Here is a 19,647-nt window from a genome sequence, read left to right on the forward strand (position 1 = left end):
TACAGTAGCATAAATTCATCAATAACCAATATCTATCTATAACTATGTTTTACCATATACCAAAAATCCTTAAAGATGCCGAACGCCCTCCTGGAAATCCAATAATTTCTGGAATAAATTGCCTCACGTCCAACTTGTCAGAATATGTGGACCATATACTCCAGAAATATGTACCTTCATTACCTGCCTATATCGGGGATACAAAGGGTTTTTTAAATGTTTTAAATACCATTCAGTGGAAATCAGATTTCATTATGGGTACATTAGACATAACCTCACTATATACGGTTATTGACAACAAAAAAGGGGAGAAAGCAATTCAATTCTTCCTGCAGAAAAGGACCAATACCCATAGGATTTCACATACTCAAATTGATTTTATAAAAAAATCTATTGATTTTATTACAGCTCACAATTATTTTCAGTATGAAAAACAATTTTATTTACAGAGGTGGGGGACTGCGATGGGGACCAGATTCGTAGGTGGGAGGAATCCTTCCTCCCCCCACCAGGGGCCTGGTGGGGGTCTGGTCCTATGGAAACGCTTCATAGATGATGTTTTTTTTTATATGGTGTGCTGGTAGTTCTAATTAAAATATGTTTTTAAGTAATATTAATAAAAATTATTTTAATCTACATTTTACATCAGTCACTAGTGCACTTTCTGTAAATTTTTTTTACATCATGGTATATATAGAAAAAGGGAAATTCGCCACTAAGAATTATAGCAAACACAATGAAAGCAATAGCTATATCAATATGGACAGTTGCCATCTACCTATTTGGCTAAAAAAAATCCCGAAAGGACAATTTATCAGAATTAGGTGCAATTGTACAAATAATGAGGATTATTTGGAGGAGTCTGACAAAATGATTAAAAAAATCACCCAAAAGGCTATAATCCTTTTGATTTGGTAGGAGTAAAAAAACAAGTAGAAAAAAATCTCAGAAAACAGTTATTAACCACACAGAAAATGTCTGGGTTAGATGAAAATTAAATGTGTAGTTTTAAAATTCCCATAATTACCCAGTACAATCAGGAAAGTGGGAAATTTAGGAAAATTATAAAAAAAACACTGGTCATTACTAGTGTTGAGGCACCCCCGTAGTGTTCGAGTTCGGTTCGGTTCGTCGAACACCCGTGTGTTCGCCGAACTGTTCGTCGAACTGTTCGTCGAACACCTTCGAACACCGTTAAAACCAATGGCAGGCAAACAAAAACACATAGAAACACATAGAAAACACCTTCAAAGGTGTTCAAAAGCTGACAAACTGCTCAGAAGACATAACTAACACATGGAAAAGTGACAAGTACATATAGTCATGCGAAAATAAAAGAGGTGGAGGAGTAAAAGGAGGGGGAGACACAGATATAGGCATGTCATGAACTTCTAAAATCCAAAAAGTGAGAAGCCGACACGGCCAGTCAGCTCCTGCCCGTGCCACCTCCGTGTCGCCGGGTTTGTGCCAGAGCCGCGGTGAACCCTGATGGCCAGCCCCCCTCTCCCAATACTGGTGCCTGTCCGCTGGTGGGTCGAGCGAGCCCCCCTGTGGTGGAGGCAGCTCTAAGCTTTTTAATTTAAATTGTCTCTCTAATTTGAATGAATACACTTTAAATCCATTTACAAGGATCTATTGGAGGGCAAGTCTCATGCCAGCAGCCGCGTAATTCCAGCTCCAGTAGCGTCCACTAAAGCTGCTGCAGTTAAAAAGCTTTTATAAGGATCGAGCTCGGCTGTCCACCGCAAGGCATCCTACTGCCAGTCCCAGCCCCTATGCCTTGGGGTGCCTCCTGATGCTCTTCACTAAGTATTCCATGGTCCCGAAGCATTTCCTTTGAAAAAATTAAATGTCTAAACTACAGGTGGTGTAGCTTGCTTAACAGCCGGGATAATCCGCTGACTAGCAGACACTGCTACTAGGCACAAAGTATTTCCTGGGCTAGATGCAGTTAAAAATTTGTAATTAGATACTCTCATTGGATGCTGAGAAAGCATTCCATAGAGTCTCCTGGCACGCCATATATGATTCTCTTAAAAAGCTTGGGGTAGGGGTCTAGGGGACCCTTTTATAGCCAAAATCACGGCCCTGTATCGCAATACGTCACCTAGGCTGAAGATAAATGGAACTGTAGCACCCAGAGGGCTCGGTTGCTACAGACGTATTGCACCTCACCCAGAGGTGTGATATCTCACTCTCAGGTAAGGATGGAGTGTGGATCAGGACCCGACACCTGCATTCATTACACCACATTGCCGTGGGGCAGGGCGACCAATATGCCCCTGAGATGGGCACGACAGTCCCTGTCCCTGGCTGGAGTGGGGGGAGGGAACACTGAGGAAGGGGAACCCGGTAGTGCAGGAGCAGGGAGGAAGCAGTTCCTGGGTGCATTGAGAAGGGAGTATAAAAGGTGGGCACCATCTTAGTTCAGTGCAGAGAAGTCTGAGCAGAAGTGGCAGGGAGCAGGGGCTCTGCATGAGCTCTGCTCCGGAGGCGGGCCTAGTAACTGAGGCCCAGGCCTGGAAGAGGGAGAAGGAAGGAAGAGGAGCGGAGAAGGCTCCAGGAACGAGGAATGAAGGGATCCCAGGGGTGCGGACGGGCGAGTCGCCACCGCACGCCCGAATCCACCTGCGTGGAGGGGTCAGGCCAAAGGGGGAGACCGGTCCCCGAACTAGTGGAGGCAGGAAACGACCCTCAGCTAGAAACCGGAGGCTCTGACATTTTATGTGGCGCAGCCCCTCGCTACACCCGCTAGGAAGGCACCACATAGGGTCAGGGAAACTGGCGCCAAGTTTACCAAGAGGAGGCCCGAGGCAGCCGGACAGAAGTGTTGGTAAGAAAGGCCAGACAAAGGACACACAAAGGGGGTCCTGTGAAGTGCTCCAAAGTTATCTGGGAGTTGTCTGAGCCCCTCACCTGGTGAGCACAGTACGACGTGGGCAGCCGTTACCTGCAGACGTGGTCTGGATAATAAGAACTGTGAGTAAAGGCCCTGAACTGCATCACTGACTCCGTGTCGTTACTGCTGCTGCCCTGCACCATCACCCCCATCCTCCGCATACACTGCCCTGAGGCTATACTCCTCCCGTGGGGAGTTATGCTACGCTCTGCTGCACCCACAACACCAGCCTCAGCGGTCTGCCCTGTAGCGGCGGTTCACTCTGACCGCAATCCACGGGTGGCGTAGTCGTACATTTAAACATCAAAACCACATAAATAGTTCCGCCACTGGTTTGACCGCCCTGAGCCATGGAACCGGGTCACCGCCACGAAGACTACAACCACCAGCATCCACCAAAAAGGGTCCGGCTCCGGGTGTCCCAAGGCCCAGGGGGTGCGTCAGAACATTTTCATCACCTTTCACAATCACCAATGGGACAAGGCAGGGATGTCCTCTGCCCCCTCTCTTATACATCCTAGTGACGGAGCACCTGCTCTCATCAATTCGCCATAACCCCAATAATAGGTGGATTGAGGTGGGAGGCACCGAGTACAAGTGCTCTCTATTTGCTGATGATGTCCTAGTATATATCACTCAATCACATATATCCATCCATGCTGTTATGGCTGAAATAGATCACTTTGTTACATGGTCAAATTTTAAAATCAATGCAGCGAAGTCTGAGGCCCTCGATGTCTCCCTCCCCAAATCCATATAGGATTCCATCCAGTCCAACTTTCCCTTTGCCTGTCCCTCACAGGGTATCAAATACTTAGGAATTCCTATTCATAGAGAACTCTCCCATCTATGTTATCTTAATTTTGGGCCCTTTATTGAACAACTCCATACAGACCACGGTTGGCAAGTTAGAACTGTAAGATTCACTACGTGAACCGCTGGTGTTTTGTGGAAAAGCACATGTACACTGCGTTCCAAATTATTATGCAAAAAGTGTTTAGGAGTGATAAGGGAAGAATTTGTTTGTTTGTCAGTTAAACTCATTGATGGTGATGTGTGTCAGGGCTCTTTATATCACTGTAAGCAATTGCAGACACCTGTGCTAATTAGTTTGGCAGGTGTGTCCAATGAAAGGCAAGACTACTTAAGAAGGCTCTCTCACATTATTAAGCAGCCTACATTTTCTGCCAAAATGGGAAAGAAAAAGGATGTGTCGGCTGCTGAGAAGCAACAAATTGTGGAGTGTTTAGGTCAAGGCATGACTACAATCAACATTGTGCGATGATCAGGATGAAGTGTCTTGGCAATCAAGAAGTATGTAGCTGATTCACAGTACACACGTGTGCGTGCTGATAAGGGCAAATTGAGGACTCTTTACTACAGGCAATTACGTCAGGTTGAAAGAGCAGCGGCAAAAAAGCCTTGTCATAGCAGCAGACAAGTTTTTGAAGCTGCTGGTGCCTCCAACGTCCCCCGAACAACAAGATGCAGGGTCCTTCAGAGGTTTGCAGCTGTGCATACGCCATCCTGTCGACCTCCTCTATCCACTTCACACAAGCAGAAACGGCTCCAGTGGGCCAAACATTACATGAAGACTGATTTCAAAACAGTTTTGTTCACGGATGAGTGCCGTGCAGCGCTCGATGGTCCAGATGGATGGAGTGGAGGATGGCTGGTTGATGGACACCCCACGCAAACACGGCTACAGCACCAACAAGGAGGAGGTGGAGTAATGTTTTGGGCTGGAATCATGGGGAGAGAGATTGTCGGCCCCTTTAGGATCCCTGAAGGCGCTAAAGATGAACTCCATAATGTATGTGGATTTTCTCAAACAGCACTTCCTGCCATGGTTCAAGAAGAAGAACCGTGTATTTCACAGCAAGATCATTTTTCTGCATGATAATGCACCATCTCATGCTGCACATAAAACATCTGCATCTCTGGCTGATATAGGCATAAAAGGGGACAAACTTATGGTGTGACCCCCATGCTCCCCTGACCTCTACCCCATTCAGAATCTTTGGAGCATCATTAAAAGGAGTGTCTATGATGGCGGGAGGCAGTTCACATCTAAGCAACAGCTCTGGGAGGGTATTCTGTCCTCATGCAAAACAATTGAAGCAGAAACCATCCAAAACCTGACAAATTCAATGGACGAGAGAGTTCAGAAGCTCCTTTCGAACAAGGGGTCCTATGTGAAAATGTAACATCACCTAGAATAAAGTTTTGAGTTGAAAACTGTTTGATTTCAGTTTCTAACAACCTGCTAATGCTTATAATTTCAAAAATGACCATTTTTTTGGTCTTTATTAAAATGAAAAGGTTGATCGAAAAGTTTGGGGGATCTAAGAGTGTGGCAACCCAGTAGTCATGATTACTTCGAATTCTGACAATATGAGGGTCATGCTGCAGGTAGTGCAGCAAGAAGGCACTTATGTGTCTTGCGCATCTCGGAGCCCCAAAATTATTTTCCGGGCTAGATGCAGCTAAAAATTATTTTTAATTTTAAATCTGGTGAAGCTTTAGTATAGATGGCCTAATAGGATCAGTGCTGCACACTGCTACAAAGCCCAAATTATTTTCCAGTCAAGATACATATAAACATGATTAGTAATTTGAAAGCTTAAAACGGTTGGTAGGGTGATTTTAACCAATCATCAAGCTTTTACTCTCCCCAGGATGACACAGGGGTAGAAAAGTCATTTCGGATCCATGATTTGTTCATCTTTATGAACGTGAGTCTGTCTACATTATCAGTGGAGAGCCGCGTGCGCTTATCTGTCAGCACACCACCAGCAGCGCTGAACACACGTTCAGACAGAACGCTGGCTGCGGGGCATGACAAGATCTCCAAGGCGTAAGTGGCTAGCTCCGGCCATTTATCCAGATTGGAAGCCCAAAAAGAGCAAGGGTCCAGTGACACAGTCGTGGCTTCAATGTTTACTTGGAGATACTCCTGTACCATCGTCTCTAGGCGTTGACTATGTGTCAGACTTCTTGTCTCCTGTGGCCTTGCAAAGGATGGGCTAAAAAAGTGGTGAAATGATTCCGCAAAATTGATGTTACCAGCAGATACTGTGGTTCTGTTACGGTTTGAGTGCTGAACACTTGACGGTCCCACGGTTGGCAAGTTGGAACTGTGAGATTCACTACGTGCACCACTGGTATTTTGTGGAAAAGCACATGTAAGATTCTGCAACAGTCTCTGCTGATACTCCTGCATGCGTGCATCCCTTTCTATGGCAGGAATAATTTCTGCAAATTTACTTTTGTACCGGGGATCTAACAGTGTGGCAACCCAGTAGTCAGGATTATTTCTAATTCTCACAATTCGAGGGTCATGTTGCAGGTAGTGCAGCAAGAAGGCACTCATGTGTGTTGCGCATCCAGGAGCACCAAGTCCCTGTTGTGTTGGTGGCGAGGTAACAATCATGCTTCCTTCCTCTGTCCTCTCCCCCCAACCTCGCACAACAGAAATGTGATCAAGGTCTCCCTCATCTAATGAGTCTTCCATCAGTTCGTCCTCCACTTCTTCCTGGGCTCCTGCACCTTCCTCACTAGTTTGGCTGCTACCATGCGCCCTGGTAAAACCATCTCCCCCACCCTCACATGCCTGCCGCCTTGGTGCTGCCGACCGTCTGGACCTTGCAGATGTTAGCCCTTCCGCATACAACTCCTCCTCCTCTACTTCCTCCACCTTCTCTTGTGCCACCACCTGACTCCGAATTCTGTTTAACATGTGCTCCAGCATGTAAATCACCGGAATAGTCATGCTGATAAAGGCATCGTCAGCACTAAACATCTTCGTCGCCATTTCAAAACTGTGCAGAAGGGTGCATAGGTCCCTGATCTGAGACCACTCCTCCAGCGTGATTTGCCCCACCTCTGAATCTCGTTGGCCCAGGCTATACGTCAGAACGTATTGCACCAGGGCTTGTCGGTGCTGCCACAGTCGCTGCAACATGTGCAGAGTTGAATTCCACCGGGTAGGCACATCGCATTTTAGCCGGTGAAGTGGCAGGCCCAACGACTTCTGTAGAGATGTAAGTCGCTGAGCTGCGGGATGCGAACGGCGGAAGTGAGCACACAGCGACCGTGCCCTCTGCAGAAGGCCATCTAGTCTGGGATAGTGGGCTAAAAATTGCTGGACAACCAGGTTCAACACGTGAGCCATACAAGGCACGTGTGTGACATTGCCCCGGCGAAGGGCCGCACCCAGGTTTGCAGCATTGTCGCACACGGCCTTCCCTGGTTTCAGGTCCAGTGGAGACAACCATTCATGAAATTGGTTCTCCAGAGCTGACCACAACTCCTCAGCTGTGTGACTCACATTTCCCAGACATTTCAATGTAAAAACCGCCTTATGACGTTAAGCCCTACTGCCAGCATAGTAAGGAGGTGTGCAGGATCCCTTCTGCGCAGTTAGAAAGCTTGTGGCATGACCAGACAGGCTTTGGGTGCAGGTGGAAGACCGAGAGGAGGTTGAGGAGGCAGAAGCAGTTGAGGAACTTTGACATAAAGAGGATTGACGCACAACTCGTGGGGACGGCAAGACTTGGACAGCAGCCCCTTGTCCTGCTGTCACCATAGTTACCCAGTGCCCAGTCAGCGACATGTAACGCCCCTGTCCATGCCTACTCGTCCAAGTGTCTGTGGTGAAATGCACCCTGTCACACACAGAGTTTCTCAAAGAAGCGGTGATGTTGTGTGCGACATGCTGGTGGAGCGCAGGCACACCTTTCTTTGAGAAGTAGTGCCGACTGGGCATCTGGTACTGGGGCACTGCGACGGACATAAGGTCTCGAAAATCCTCTGTGTCCACCAGGCGGAAAGGCAGCATTTCTGTAGCCAAGAGCTTGCAGATGGTGAAATTCAACCTGTTAGCTTTCTCATGGCTAGGAGGAAATGGTCTTTTACTTGTCCACATCTGAGGGACCGAGGGCTGGCTATTGTGCTTAGACGGGGTTGATAAGGGTGTCCCCGGCAAACTGCCGGTCTGTGAGGAAGATGCAGGCGGACATGTTAGGTTGCCTTGATCCAAAGGTGGTGCTATCGATGTCGGACAGCGCTCAACACCAGCTGGTGTTACCACCTCCAAAGAAAATGATGACCTGCCAATCACGCTGGCTGTTGCGGGTAAAGAGGTGGCAGGTCTGCGCCCCAAAACAGGTGTGACTGCTGTCCCCCCAGTCACAGAGGATGAAGAGGCCGCGGATGCACAAGATATGGCAGACGGTGGTTGGCCCGGCCGGCTAGGCCGCATTGTAGCACACTGAGCTTCCCACTGCAACTTATGCTTCATGTCCATGTGCCGGTTCATGCATGAAGTACTCAAACTATGTATTTTTTGGCCTCTACTTAGCTTTTGCTGACAAATGTTACAGATAACACGAGTTGGGTCATCTTTATCGATCTGAAAAAATGCCCAGGCTATGCAAGGCTTAGCACCCATGCGACCTGAAGAGCCACCACGACTTGTGGTGAGAGGCAGAGTTGTGTTTGAGGATGCAGTTGTTGACGTGCTTCCAGTACTACGTCTCTGTCCAGGAAGGCGCAACCTGACCTCGTCGTCACTAGCATCTTCCTCCACCTCCTCTGCTGACCTCATCTCTTGGCTGACTGTGGGTTGACAGTAAGTGGGATCTCCAACCTCATCATCATCACCCTGTGTGTTATCACACCCGTCGTCCTCAGAGCCAACCTGTTCCTGCCCTGACAAAAAACTAAAGTTGTCGCTCCAATCAGGTATTTGAGTCTTATCATCGTGTTCCTCATTGTCTCCACCAACAGGAGTTACAGTTTGGGAATGAGGGTCTACATTATGGTCAGAACCTTCTGCGTCTGGTCCTGGATCCGACTCATAAAGATTCTGGGCATCAGTGCAGATCATTTCCTCGTCTGGATTCACAGAAGCGCTGGAGTCGACCTCTGATTCCCAGGCTATAGTATGAGTAAACAGCTCTGCAGACTCAACCATCTGTTCTACCTCATACTCAGATGGGCAGCTGGAGATTTGGGAGCTGTGAGGAAGCAAGTGCGATTTGGGTGACACCTTTGAGGACTGGAGTATTTGTGATGTTGAAGTTGAGGTGGAGGAGAGCCCACTTAAAGGAGCACTTGATATCCGTTGAAGCACCTGCTGTTTTTGTGCCTCATCTGGAATTTGTAGCGATTGGCGTGGCCGTAAGAAAGGGATCTTATCACATTGTCCGCTAAAAGAAGTAGACATTTTAGTTTGGCTGGAAGATGGTCTTTCTTCTGCAGATGTTACTGTTGCTTTAACACCTACCCCACGGACACAACCTTTTTTCCCCTTCCCAACACGCCTATTCCCCTTTCCACCAGCAGCAGGCCTTTTTCCACTCATTTTGGTGGTTAACTAATTCACAACTCTGGAGTTGTTTGCACAAAAAAACAATGGATGGTAACCGAGCAGAGCTGAGTGGCCAAACTGTGGTATTAGGCCAAAACTATTGGCTGGGTTAGATGCAGAAAAAAATTATATTCAATTTGCAACCTGATGGAGGTCAGTATAGATGGACTAACAGAGAAAGTCCCACACACTACTAGAAGGCCAAATATTTTTTCAGAGCTAGATGCAGAAAAAAATTATATTCAGTTTGCAACCTGATGGAGGTCTGTATAGATGGATTAATAGAACAAGACCCACACACAGCTAGAAGCCCAATATTTTTTCAGAGGTAGATGCACAAAAAAATATATTCAGTTTGCAACCTGATGGAGGTCATTATAGATGGACTAATACAACAAGTCCCACACACAGCTAGAAGCCCAATATTTTTTCAGAGGTAGATGCAGAAAAAAATATATTCAGTTTGCAACCTGATGGAGGTCAGTATAGATGGACTAATACAACAAGTCCCACACACAGCTAGAAGCCCAAATATTTTTTCAGAGGTACTGTAGATGCAGATAAAAATTATTTTTAATTTGCAACCTGATGGAGGTCAGTATAGATGGACTAATAGAGAAAGTCCGACACACTACTAGAAGGCCAAATATTTTTTCAGAGGTAGATGCAGAAAAAAATATATTCAGTTTGCAACCTGATGGAGGTCAGTATAGATGGACTAATACAACAAGTCCCACACACAGCTAGAAGCCCAAATATTTTTTCAGAGGTACTGTAGATGCAGATAAAAATTATTTTTAATTTGCAACCTAATGGAGGTCAGTATAGATGGACTAATAGAGAAAGTCCGACACACTACTAGAAGGCCAAATATTTTTTCAGAGCTAGATGCAGAAAAAAATTATATTCAGTTTGCAACCTGATGGAGGTCAGTATAGATGGATTAATAGAACAAGACCCACACACAGCTAGAAGCCCAATATTTTTTCAGAGGTAGATGCAGAAAAAAATATATTCAGTTTGCAACCTGATGGAGGTCAGTATAGATGGACTAACAGAGAAAGTCCCACACACTACTAGAAGCCCAAATATTTTTTCAGAGCTAGATGCAGAAAAAAATTATATTCAGTTTGCAACCTGATGGAGGTCAGTATAGATGGATTAATAGAACAAGACCCACACACAGCTAGAAGCCCAATATTTTTTCAGAGGTAGATGCAGAAAAAAATATATTCAGTTTGCAACCTGATGGAGGTCAGTATAGATGGACTAACAGAGAAAGTCCCACACACTACTAGAAGGCCAAATATTTTTTCAGAGCTAGATGCAGAAAAAAATTATATTCAGTTTGCAACCTGATGGAGGTCTGTATAGATGGATTAATAGAACAAGACCCACACACAGCTAGAAGCCCAATATTTTTTCAGAGGTAGATGCAGAAAAAAATATATTCAGTTTGCAACCTGATGGAGGTCAGTATAGATGGACTAATACAACAAGTCCCACACACAGCTAGAAGCCCAATATTTTTTCAGAGGTAGATGCAGAAAAAAATATATTCAGTTTGCAACCTGATGGAGGTCAGTATAGATGGACTAATACAACAAGTCCCACACACAGCTAGAAGCCCAAATATTTTTTCAGAGGTACTGTAGATGCAGATAAAAATTATTTTTAATTTGCAACCTGATGGAGGTCAGTATAGATGGACTAATAGAGAAAGTCCGACACACTACTAGAAGGCCAAATATTTTTTCAGAGCTAGATGCAGAAAAAAATTATATTCAGTTTGCAACCTGATGGAGGTCAGTATAGATGGATTAATAGAACAAGACCCACACACAGCTAGAAGCCCAATATTTTTTCATAGGTAGATGCAGAAAAAAATATATTCAGTTTGCAACCTGATGGAGGTCAGTATAGATGGACTAACAGAGAAAGTCCCACACACTACTAGAAGGCCAAATATTTTTTCAGAGCTAGATGCAGAAAAAAATTATATTCAGTTTGCAACCTGATGGAGGTCTGTATAGATGGATTAATAGAACAAGACCCACACACAGCTAGAAGCCCAATATTTTTTCAGAGGTAGATGCAGAAAAAAATATATTCAGTTTGCAACCTGATGGAGGTCAGTATAGATGGACTAATACAACAAGTCCCACACACAGCTAGAAGCCCAATATTTTTTCAGAGGTAGATGCAGAAAAAAATATATTCAGTTTGCAACCTGATGGAGGTCAGTATAGGTGGACTAATAGAACAAGTCCCACACACTGCTAGAAGGCCAAATATTTTTTCAGATGTAGATGCAGAAAAAAATTATATTCAGTTTGCAACCTGATGGAGGTCAGTATAGATGGATTAATAGAACAAGACCCACACACAGCTAGAAGCCCAATATTTTTTCAGAGGTAGATGCAGAAAAAAATATATTCAGTTTGCAACCTGATGGAGGTCAGTATAGATGGACTAATACAACAAGTCCCACACACAGCTAGAAGCCCAATATTTTTTCAGAGGTAGATGCAGAAAAAAATATATTCAGTTTGCAACCTGATGGAGGTCAGTATAGGTGGACTAATAGAACAAGTCCCACACACTGCTAGAAGGCCAAATATTTTTTCAGATGTAGATGCAGAAAAAAATTATATTCAGTTTGCAACCTGATGGAGGTCAGTATAGATGGATTAATAGAACAAGACCCACACACAGCTAGAAGCCCAATATTTTTTCAGAGCTAGATGCAGAAAAAAATTATATTCAGTTTGCAACCTGATAGAGGTCAGTATAGATGGATTAATAGAACAAGACCCACACACAGCTAGAAGCCCAATATTTTTTCAGAGCTAGATGCAGAAAAAAATTAGATTCAGTTTGCAACCTGATGGAGGTCAGTATAGATGGACTAATAGAATGATGCTATGCCCAAAAGATTTTACTTCACTAGGTGCAGTAAAAAAATTGGTATTCTATACACAGGTTGTATATCTTGCAACACAGATAGGCTACTCCACTGACTAACACACTCTGCAATAGGCCAAAAAGGATTAGCTTTGCTAGATTCAGCCAAATGCTATGAAAAAAACTTGCACAGCACTGGCACAGACCTGCCTGGCAAAAACTGATAGGAACTGATGTAACCTAGTCCTGAAAAGGACTCCAATTACAATTAGTCTTTACTCCCGCAACCTATCTATTTAAGAGCACAGACCTGCCTGATAAAAGTCGTAGGAAATGCTGTAACCTAGTCCTTAAAAGGACTGCAATCACAACTATTCCCTACTCCCAAGCTATCTGTATATTTGTGTGAAAATTGGCTTGAAATTAACAAGGTATAGCGCACACAGCAACAGCGGTGCCGTCTAACACGCAGCTGCAGCAGTGAGAAAATAGTGGCGACGGGGAAAATGGCTTGGTCTTATAGGGCAAGGACATGTGACATACACTGCCAATGACACATGCCCTTGCTTGTGTGAAAAAAAGCACTTCGCTCCGTGTGTGCGCTGCTGATAGGCTGACAGATTGCACCTCCCCACTGTAAATGCGGGAAAGAGAAAAAAAAATGGAGATCTTCATTGTTCCTGCAGAGATCCATCCCCTGCCCCTCCCCCCACCCCGCTGTACACTCAAACTGCGTATTAACATTAATTTTCATCATTACTGAGAAAAAATCCAGTTATGATTTTGGTGCACGAACAGTTATCGAACATAACCTCGAACAACCGAATTTTTCTCAAATTGTTCGTGTTCGCCGAACGGCTCGAACACCGCCCAAAACAGCTCGAATTTGAGATTGGCGAACAGTTCAAGTAGAACAACGCTCATCTCTAGTCATTACTAATGGAGGATAAAATTTTCGGAGATTACATTCCCTCCAAACCGAGTTTTCTCTCTATAGGAGAGCTAATAATTTTTCTAGTAAAATTGCCCCGACAGTGGTTCTTAAAGATACTAGTGAAAAGAAGGATGGTAGGAGTAAAGGCTTTTTCCCGTACAAAGGGTGCAGTATGTGTAAAATAACTAGAATGAAAGAACCAGTAATCTCCTTCAATAATGAAGGAGAGGAAATAAGCATAAATACATATATATCCTGCCATTCACAGGGTATTATTTATTGCATCAAATGCCCTTGTCAGAAACACTATATAGGCAGAACAAAAAGGGAGTTAAAACAAGATTGAAAGAACACACAGGTCAGCAGCTTTCATTAAATTATAAATGGGCACACAGTGGAAAATTAGTGGGAGCTGTTTTTTGTGGAATTGAACATCTCAAAAAACATTGGAGGGGTGGTGACTACATTAAGGCTGAGTTCACACGATGCGTATTTAATGCGATTCCGCGGCGTTTTTGCAGTTGCGTAAACGCTGCGGAAATGCATTAAAAACGCATGGTAGAAGGGCAGCAATGTTCCCCAATTGAAATCCGCATGTGCTGTGCCCATGATGCGGATTTTTCCGCAGCGTAAACGCTGCGCTCAAAAATCTGCAGCATGTCAATTAATTTTGCGTAAATGCGGCGTTTTCGCCGCCATTGACTTGCATTAGAACGCGCCAATTCTGCAAGACTGCATTTGTACTTGCGCTATTGGCGCGTTCTAATGTGCGGATAGTACCCGGGTGTGGAGGACAGGAGACTCTCCTCCACACCCAGGTACCATTAAAAAATCTGTAAAATAAGAATAAAATAAAAAATAAATGTATACTTACCTTCTGTCGGCCCGCGCAGCGCTCCTGCTTGGTTCCCGGCACTTTGCAGTGAGTTGAAGGACCTGCGCTGACGTCAGAGTCATGTGACGGGTCACGTGACGCTGACGTCGGCAGGTCTTTCAATTCAAAGTTGCCGGCGAGGGAGAACGGATTGAGCAGGACAGCGCGGGCCATCGGAGGTAAGTATATACACTCTCTCGGGTCACACTATATAAATCCATGCTGTTTGCATGGATTTATATAGTGTGACCTAGTTGTCAAGCACTTTCCAGGTGATGCTAAAATCGCCTGGAAAGCGCTTGTCAATCCACATGCGGAAACGCATGTGGAAACGCATGTGAATCCGCATGTATTCCGCAGGAAAAACGAATGCACAATCTGCATGCATTTTTTCTGCCAGGGAGATGCAGAAATGATGCAGAAATTTTCTGCTTCATTTCTGCATCGTGTACACATACCCTAAATCTATGTCAAAAGCTGTAACTAAATGGATCTTAAAAATTAACTCTTTAAAACCTCATGGCCTTAATAGCGAAATAGAGCTTTTTCTTTTAATTAATTTCCTCATCTTAGTTATCATTAATTATACTGTTGGTCCATCCATAAATACAAGGATGCGCTGGATGCCTGTAATCCCTGACGAAGGAGGCCGTGACCTCATAAACGCATCTGATTAGCGTCGGGTGCATCTCCCCCCAGAGAAACCAACAGCTGTTGCTACATCACATAGATAGTGAGCGCAATCATCCTTGATCTCAGCAGCCACACGGGTGTGACCAGCCGCCACACCTACCTGGCTCTAGTTGGTTTTCCACCGACATGAGCACATCTCCTGGATCTCCTGGACTGCTCCCCTTGTGGATCTCACCGTGTGCATTTGCACAATCTCAGGAATCCTTCACCATTTCACCACTTTAGGAACAGTGCGGCACATCCTGCTGGACTCCCCGCAGGCTGTCTCCAACTCCTCTGCTACACACGCCGGACCAGCTTGTTCCTGATTTTGATCCATCATTCAAGCAGCAACTCCTGTGTTCTGCTGTCAAATTGCTCATTCTCCAGGTGAACGTGAGACAAATGAGCCTGGTTCATTTTCCACACTACTCCAGAGGCTGAGAATCTTCAGTCATTTTCTCAGGTAGGAAACTATTACTTCCATACAGTGACATTTAGCGCATCCTATTTTATTTGTTTGATCTCTTTACGTTCAGCACTTGGGCATTCAGTGCTACAGGAGGGCAGCTCTTTGTCACACGATTTACAGGTAACAGCGCTATTGCATATCTACTATATAATCGGCTTATCCCGTCTGTCTGTCCGTCCAGGAAATCCCGCGTCGCTGATTGATCTGGCTGCGGCCAATCAGCGATGCAGGATTTCAGAACAAGATAGCGGCTGTTAGCGGCTCATCTGGCGTACGGAGGTCAGTGGCGATGCAGCCGGGAGATAACCGGCGCTAGCAGCGGAAGTACCCCGACCGGCAGTCTAGGTGACGCCACTCCCCGGTCCTCCCTTCACACTTGCCATCGTGAGATCAGCGGCCCTAGCCGCTGATCTCCCGACGGTAGCCGCATGGAGGTCAGCGGCGATGCAGCCGGTCGATGACCGGCGCTAGCTGGTCATCTCCCGGCTGCTCGCAGCAGAAGCACCCGCACAGGCAGCGCCGCTCCCCGGTCCTCACTAACACGGTTGGCGCGAAATTTAAAACACCGCTGTCCTGATTGGTCGCGTGACCCCCATGCTCCCCTGACCTCTACCCCATTCAGAACCTTTGGAGCATCATTAAAAGGAGTGTCTATGATGGCGGGAGGCAGTTCACATCTAAGCAACAGCTCTGGGAGGGTATTCTGTCCTCATGCAAAACAATTGAAGCAGAAACCATCCAAAACCTGACAAATTCAATGGACGAGAGAGTTCAGAAGCTCCTTTCGAACAAGGGGTCCTATGTGAAAATGTAACATCACCTAGAATAAAGTTTTGAGTTGAAAACTGTTTGATTTCAGTTTCTAACAACCTGCTAATGCTTATAATTTCAAAAATGACCATTTTTTTGGTCTTTATTAAAATGAAAAGGTTGATCGAAAAGTTTGGGGGATCTAAGAGTGTGGCAACCCAGTAGTCATGATTACTTCGAATTCTGACAATATGAGGGTCATGCTGCAGTTAGTGCAGCAAGAAGGCACTTATGTGTCTTGCGCATCTCGGAGCCCCAAAATTATTTTCCGGGCTAGATGCAGCTAAAAATTATTTTTAATTTTAAATCTGGTGAAGCTTTAGTATAGATGGCCTAATAGGATCAGTGCTGCACACTGCTACAAAGCCCAAATTATTTTCCAGTCAAGATACATATAAACATGATTAGTAATTTGAAAGCTTAAAACGGTTGGTAGGGTGATTTTAACCAATCATCAAGCTTTTACTCTCCCCAGGATGACACAGGGGTAGAAAAGTCGTTTCGGATCCATGATTTGTTCATCTTTATGAACGTGAGTCTGTCTACATTATCAGTGGAGAGCCACGTGCGCTTATCTGTCAGCACACCACCAGCAGCGCTGAACACACGTTCAGACAGAACGCTGGCTGCTGGGCATGACAAGATCTCCAAGGCGTAAGTGGCTAGCTCCGGCCATTTATCCAGATTGGAAGCCCAAAAAGAGCAAGGGTCCAGTGACACAGTCGTGGCTTCAATGTTTACTTGGAGATACTCCTGTACCATCGTCTCTAGGCGTTGACTATGTGTCAGACTTCTTGTCTCCTGTGGCCTTGCAAAGGATGGGCTAAAAAAGTGGTGAAATGATTCCGCAAAATTGATGTTACCAGCAGATACTGTGGTTCTGTTACGGTTTGAGTGCTGAACACTTGACGGTCCCACGGTTGGCAAGTTGGAACTGTGAGATTCACTACGTGCACCACTGGTATTTTGTGGAAAAGCACATGTAAGATTCTGCAACAGTCTCTGCTGATACTCCTGCATGCGTGCATCCCTTTCTATGGCAGGAATAATTTCTGCAAATTTACTTTTGTACCGGGGATCTAACAGTGTGGCAACCCAGTAGTCAGGATTATTTCTAATTCTCACAATTCGAGGGTCATGTTGCAGGTAGTGCAGCAAGAAGGCACTCATGTGTGTTGCGCATCCAGGAGCACCAAGTCCCTGTTGTGTTGGTGGCGAGGTAACAATCATGCTTCCTTCCTCTGTCCTCTCCCCCCAACCTCGCACAACAGAAATGTGATCAAGGTCTCCCTCATCTGATGAGTCTTCCATCAGTTCGTCCTCCACTTCTTCCTGGGCTCCTGCACCTTCCTCACTAGTTTGGCTGCTACCATGCGCCCTGGTAAAACCATCTCCCCCACCCTCACATGCCTGCCGCCTTGGTGCTGCCGACCGTCTGGACCTTGCAGATGTTAGCCCTTCCGAATACAACTCCTCCTCCTCTACTTCCTCCACCTTCTCTTGTGCCACCACCTGACTCCGAATTCTGTTTAACATGTGCTCCAGCATGTAAATCACCGGAATAGTCATGCTGATAAAGGCATCGTCAGCACTAAACATCTTCGTCGCCATTTCAAAACTGTGCAGAAGGGTGCATAGGTCCCTGATCTGAGACCACTCCTCCAGCGTGATTTGCCCCACCTCTGAATCTCGTTGGCCCAGGCTATACGTCAGAACGTATTGCACCAGGGCTTGTCGGTGCTGCCACAGTCGCTGCAACATGTGCAGAGTTGAATTCCACCGGGTAGGCACATCGCATTTTAGCCGGTGAAGTGGCAGGCCCAACGACTTCTGTAGAGATGTAAGTCGCTGAGCTGCGGGAAGCGAACGGCGGAAGTGAGCACACAGCGACCGTGCCCTCTGCAGAAGGCCATCTAGTCTGGGATAGTGGGCTAAAAATTGCTGGACAACCAGGTTCAACACGTGAGCCATACAAGGCACGTGTGTGACATTGCCCCGGCGAAGGGCCGCACCCAGGTTTGCAGCATTGTCGCACACGGCCTTCCCTGGTTTCAGGTCCAGTGGAGACAACCATTCATGAAATTGGTTCTCCAGAGCTGACCACAACTCCTCAGCTGTGTGACTCACATTTCCCAGACATTTCAATGTAAAAACCGCCTTATGACGTTAAGCCCTACTGCCAGCATAGTAAGGAGGTGTGCAGGATCCCTTCTGCGCAGTTAGAAAGCTTGTGGCATGACCAGACAGGCTTTGGGTGCAGGTGGAAGACCGAGAGGAGGTTGAGGAGGCAGAAGCAGTGGAGGAACTTTGACATAAAGAGGATTGACGCACAACTCGTGGGGACGGCAAGACTTGGACAGCAGCCCCTTGTCCTGCTGTCACCATAGTTACCCAGTGCCCAGTCAGCGACATGTAACGCCCCTGTCCATGCCTACTCGTCCAAGTGTCTGTGGTGAAATGCACCCTGTCACACACAGAGTTTCTCAAAGAAGCGGTGATGTTGTGTGCGACATGCTGGTGGAGCGCAGGCACACCTTTCTTTGAGAAGTAGTGCCGACTGGGCATCTGGTACTGGGGCACTGCGACGGACATAAGGTCTCGAAAATCCTCTGTGTCCACCAGGCGGAAAGGCAGCATTTCTGTAGCCAAGAGCTTGCAGATGGTGAAATTCAACCTCTTAGCTTTCTCATGGCTAGGAGGAAATGGTCTTTTACTTGTCCACATCTGAGGGACCGAGGGCTGGCTATTGTGCTTAGACGGGGTTGATAAGGGTGTCCCCGGCAAACTGCCGGTCTGTGAGGAAGATGCAGGCGGACATGTTAGGTTGCCTTGATCCAAAGGTGGTGCTATCGATGTCGGACAGCGCTCAACACCAGCTGGTGTTACCACCTCCAAAGAAAATGATGACCTGCCAATCACGCTGGCTGTTGCGGGTAAAGAGGTGGCAGGTCTGCGCCCCAAAACAGGTGTGACTGCTGTCCCCCCAGTCACAGAGGATGAAGAGGCCGCGGATGCACAAGATATGGCAGACGGTGGTTGGCCCGGCCGGCTAGGCCGCATTGTAGCACACTGAGCTTCCCACTGCAACTTATGCTTCATGTCCATGTGCCGGTTCATGCATGAAGTACTCAAACTATGTATTTTTTGGCCTCTACTTAGCTTTTGCTGACAAATGTTACAGATAACACGAGTTGGGTCATCTTTATCGATCTGAAAAAATGCCCAGGCTATGCAAGGCTTAGCACCCATGCGACCTGAAGAGCCACCACGACTTGTGATGAGAGGCAGAGTTGTGTTTGAGGATGCAGTTGTTGACGTGCTTCCAGTACTACGTCTCTGTCCAGGAAGGCGCAACCTGACCTCGTCGTCACTAGCATCTTCCTCCACCTCCTCTGCTGACCTCATCTCTTGGCTGACTGTGGGTTGACAGTAAGTGGGATCTCCAACCTCATCATCATCACCCTGTGTGTTATCACACCCGTCGTCCTCAGAGCCAACCTGTTCCTGCCCTGACAAAAAACTAAAGTTGTCGCTCCAATCAGGTATTTGAGTCTTATCATCGTCTTCCTCATTGTCTCCACCAACAGGAGTTACAGTTTGGGAATGAGGGTCTACATTATGGTCAGAACCTTCTGCGTCTGGTCCTGGATCCGACTCATAAAGATTCTGGGCATCAGTGCAGATCATTTCCTCGTCTGGATTCACAGAA

General features: G+C 46.2%; 1 protein-coding gene across 1 annotated transcript in view; it reads left to right on the forward strand.

The window, feature by feature from the left end:
- GPC6 (glypican 6) overlaps window positions 1-19,647 on the forward strand; it is a 1,373,797-nt gene that overhangs the window by 868,581 nt on the left and 485,569 nt on the right. The window lies entirely within an intron of this gene.

Source organism: Phyllobates terribilis, unplaced genomic scaffold (genome assembly GCF_046119375.1).
Source record: "Phyllobates terribilis strain yellow unplaced genomic scaffold, ASM4611937v1 Scaffold_2__4_contigs__length_985480577, whole genome shotgun sequence".
In the NCBI taxonomy this organism is placed as follows: Eukaryota; Metazoa; Chordata; class Amphibia; order Anura; family Dendrobatidae; genus Phyllobates; species Phyllobates terribilis.